General features: G+C 28.9%; 1 non-coding gene across 1 annotated transcript; it reads right to left on the bottom strand.

Moving 5' to 3' along the window:
* Positions 1–1280: 1280 nt before the first annotated feature.
* On the bottom strand, positions 1281–1363 carry trnal-uaa (transfer RNA leucine (anticodon UAA)). Its single transcript has one exon. It is a non-coding gene; the product is annotated as a tRNA-Leu (tRNA).
* Between the last annotated feature and the right edge of the window lie 3671 nt (positions 1364–5034).

Raw genomic sequence — 5034 nt, 5'->3', positions numbered from 1 at the left:
GAAGGATTCATCTTGACCATTGTTACCATCCTGAGGTCAGTACGCTGTGAAGTGACTCTAGGACGTCCAGACCTCTTTTTAGGAGACAGGGGGATAACCTGCTTTACAACACGCCAAATTGTAGTGCGTTCAACCATGTAAATTGTAGCAATGTCTGCATGAGACATACTACTTTTAGCAAGACGTTGAATTATACCTTACTTAGGGTATACCACATGTACTACCCTAAGGTAGCGTACCCTAAGATAGGTAATGAAAAACATTTGATATTTGGCACGTAATTTCCATGAATTTTACTCTCTTATATCATTTTTTATAATAAAGCTAGAACCTTTTGCATCAAAATTTTTTCCAGCATAAGAAATGCTATAACTTTGGATCTAATTAACTTCTAAAGATGAAAGACCCCTCATTTCTTAATACTTTTTAAGATCTATACAACTATGTTAATTTTATATAAATATATTGACATAAACAAAATCTTCTGGAATGGCCAGCAAAGATAAAAATTCCTCACTTTTATTAAATAGATTGTGATCCAGCAATAAGTCCTTTTGAACTATTTAAAGTTATAAAAATGATTTTTTATTGTTTCAAGTAAAGATAAATATAAAAAGTGATATATAAATTATTAACTAATCCAGCTAAGTAAACTCTATATAAAATATAAAGTTTATTAAGCTCTATTAGCTAACATTTAAAATAAATATTCTTTGAATTTATAACAATAAGTGTTTATATCTATAGACATCCATCTAGTTATACAGTCGATAAAATGTTTGCATCAATAAAATATTTTCATATAGCATATTCAAACCATTTCAAGCTCTGCCACGTAACTACATTTATTAACTGTTCATGTCTGTTTATTTTTATTATTATTATTATTAACTGTTATTAACTGTTATGATATATTTATCATTTTTATTGGGAATACGAAATATGTATGCAATCCAAAATAATTTCTTGAATCTGAATAACCAAAATAAGCACAATTTGCTCCAGTAATTTCAATATTTATCCCAGAATAAATGCAACTTAACTATAGCGAAATATGTTTACAGTTTGATACACTCTAAAGTAGGCTGATCAATAGTATAGAGAAAAACTTAAGTGTTATAAGAAAAAGGCCAGCGTTTCTAGACTAGTTAAATACAATGACTATGATTTAATTAACTACTTTGAAGTTTCATGAAGCGACGTTTTTAGTTCTCCGCGGACGAGAGCGCAAAAGGTGGAAAGTTATTCGCTCGTCGGCAACATTGGTGAGAGAAAAAAGCTACCAGAAGTGGGGTTCGAACCCACGCGGACATACGTCCATTGGATCTTAAGTCCAACGCCTTAACCACTCGGCCATCCTGGTGATACTCTACATTGAAATTAGTAAGTATATATTTAAACAAACAAAGTTTAGCTAAAAAAAAGGCTAATTTGAAACCAATATAAACTAATATTCTCTTCAGTCTTTGTAGAAGTAATAAACAAGTAAACACAATAATTTAACATTATTATTTTTTTAAATCTTTTTATTTATTTCAATATCATGCTATATTTTGCTATCCATCCAGTCGGAATCACGTGACTATATTGCGAAATCAAAAGTAACCAAATTGAATTGGGGGAAAACAAACTATTTTTTCTTATACGCTAAGTCAAGAAAACATTGTAAAAAATAACTTATTTTCTTCAATTACTATTATTTTCTATTTCCTATTATTATTATTCTATTTCCTATAATTTCGTATTATTTCCTTCAATTACTTTAAAAGTTAATCAAAAGAAACAGCGGAAAGATGTCTGCGACGTAATTCTTTTCTGTGGTTTTACTTTATTTTTTACATGCTTTTAAATCTCTGTTTAAATAAAATGATGCCTTTCATTGCTGACTACATATTATTTTGGTTATTTTAAGGTATAAAAACTACTGATATTTCGATATTTATTTGCAAATACTAAAATAAGATGTAAGTTAAAAGTAACCCACCAGTATTAAAGTGTGCTAAACAAACACAAACATTAGAAAAATGTAGAAGACCATCGCTTGTTAAATACAATACCACCTACAGCACGATTTATTATGTTCAACCACTTTCTTCGAAGTACTTCATCTGTAGGAAGACTTAAAAATTCTAGATTTTTTTTAATGTTATTAATGCAATCAGAGGCAAATCTACAAAGAAAGTGGGGGGAATGGGAAGGGAGGGTTAATCTTCATAATACCGTTTTCTAAAAAAAAATAAAAAAAGTCCTCAAAACGACTTTTAACCGACTGAATTATGTCAAATACTCGACTAGCCAACTAAATTCGTAAAAATCACCTTCTTAAGGGTGAGGGAGGGGGAGGAGAAAGTTACGTAAACCCTCCTTCCCCCTCCCTCGTAAAATTGCCTTTGAGTGCAACCTACTGTACAACAACTTTTAAGCATTTTTATAAAAAATTAACTCAGTAAACCGATACTAATTTTTTAGTTTGTTTTCCCCCAATATAAACCGTTAAAATATATTTACTGTTTTGTAAAATGTAATTTTAATATAAGCCGTTTTTTTTATTTTTTGGGGGGTATGTCTAAATATTTTTGTATTTTATTCTACATTTGCGTCTCAAAAAAAAAAAAAGGTCCTCAATTTCTAAGATATTTCAGGGCTTTCAGATTCTGGTGTGGAAAGAGGGGGGATGAAGGAGAAATGGAATGCATACCCCTCGTCCGCCCATGGACCTGAGGTATCTAGGGCTCTATGAAAAATATCTTCTAGATTTTTTTTTCTGCTGGTTTTGCGAGCATGAATTTTGTCTATCATGTTTATAAACTTCATGCCTTGCTTCAGGCCCTTCTTCACCAAAATAACCAATTGGTAGTACTGCATTTTCTAGAATTTGTCTGCCGTGTACTAAAACTTTGTGTACAGTTGCAGGCATCGGATACCAAGGATATTTAGACATATTTTAACGTATCAAAACAATACTTTTCAAATTTATCTAAATTAATTTGATACTGGCCAAAGATGGATGTAAGCATAATTTTAAACTTTTTTAGTCTTCACTCACATTAGTTATTTCGGCAAATATTTTAACATTTTTAAATGCACAACTTTTAAATTCCAAAACATCCTAATTTTAATTTATCCACGTAAAGGTGTAAATTCTCAAAGAACCGTTGTTTTATTTTTTTTCTTCTACATAAAACAGTTTTCTTATTATTAGTACCACGAACTTGCCATTTAAACAAATCATATCCATACGGTATGTGGACAATGTATTCAAAAATCGTAACTAAATATGTAGTGGACTAATGCCATACTATAAAGTATTAGGTTTAGGATTAAATGATTTTATGGTTTTAAATTCCTGCACTTTAACAAAGTCATTAGGAATAGTTTCACATATCAGACAAGCTTGATTTTATTTTGTTCCAGTTAATATATTTAAAATATTGCCTTCAATTAGCGTCATAAATAAAGTAAAGCTGATTTTAATTTTTTTGTTACTAGACAAAAAAAGTCGTTATAGGCTTTATCTTATCTTTTTGTCGGTCAATATCTTTTTTTCTTTTAAAGTGTTTTCTGTAGATTCTTTCATGTATTCAACTTTTAATGGTCTAGAAAACCGCATAGATTGAGGACTGCGATTGTTATTGCGAAAAGTAATTTGAATGAGAATGATAGCCAGCAGTTTATAGAATTTATAGAAAAATAAATTTAAATGAGAATGATAGCCAGCAGTTGATAGACTGAATGACCGGAACTGCCACCAAAACCATAAAATATAATTGCAGCTATTATATCGTTAGTATAAAGAGATTCCATGTGCTCAAGAATCACTTCTTCACGTAACTGTACAACACGTTTTAATGTATTTTCTAATAAATTCTATTGTAACAGTCCAAAAAATATGGTACTTGTTGCACAAGTACCATTACTTTTGCCCAAGTAATGGTAATTGTGCAATGATATCGGAAATTGATATACAAATTGGTCTACGAGCCGATTTACATTTCCAAATGTCTTTGCAATCAGGATATTAATTAAACTTTCTGATAACAGCTTCTTGTCTAATGTATTGATATTGTTGTTTACTTAAATTTCCGGTCAGAAACTTAATTTCATATTGATATCATAATGATATCAAACAATGGTATCAATATACAAGACGTTTATGATATCAATATATAAGACGTTTATGATATCAATATGATATCAAAATAAAATCACTCATTGATCTCATTTTGAACTAAAACTCTGATATTATAATATGAGAAGTTTTTGATGTCAATATGATATCAAAATGAAATAACTCATTGAATTCATTCTGAACTCAAAGCCTATTATCTGAATTCAAAGCCTGGTATTTGAACTCAAAGCCTGGTATCTGAACTCAAAGCCTGATATCTGAACTCAAAGCCTGGTATGAGAAGTTTATGATATTAATATGATATCAAAATGAAATCACGTATTGATACCATTCTGAACTCAAAACTTGATATCATAATATTTATTATTTTGATATCATAATATTTTCGTTATAGCTATTTTAATAAAAAAACATTTTATTATAATTTTAACTAGTTATATTTTTATACATGTTAATTAAATAATTTTCTATTTATTTAGTAAAGTTAAATTATATCATATTCATAATTTTTTTTTGTAAAATTGATAGTCATTTTATATATATTTATATATAAAATATAAATTCAATATTGTATTACATAACGCTTAGAAAAAAAGCCAATGTAGTTGATAAGAGTTTTATTTGAAAAAAATAATAGATGGCAAATAGTAAGAAAAAGCTATAGCAAAAGTACAGAAATTGTAACAAATTAGTAGATTGACTTTTTCAGCCAGATTTCAGGGATAAAGATTTTTACCTTTTCAGCAAATTTCTCCAATACTGAATCATATAATTTTTTTTGTGACAAGAGTTTATTATTGCAATCAGACAAGCTTCATTGCTTTGCAATTCAAATTGCAATTATAAACCTAGGACAAAAAAATGACATTCACATTATATCTCAGACTTTTACAAAAGTATCAAAG

Source organism: Hydra vulgaris, chromosome 15 (genome assembly GCF_038396675.1).
Source record: "Hydra vulgaris chromosome 15, alternate assembly HydraT2T_AEP".
Lineage (NCBI taxonomy): Eukaryota > Metazoa > Cnidaria > Hydrozoa > Anthoathecata > Hydridae > Hydra > Hydra vulgaris.
The sequence above is the reverse complement of the archived record's forward strand: the minus strand, read 5'-3'. Positions and strand labels throughout refer to the sequence as shown.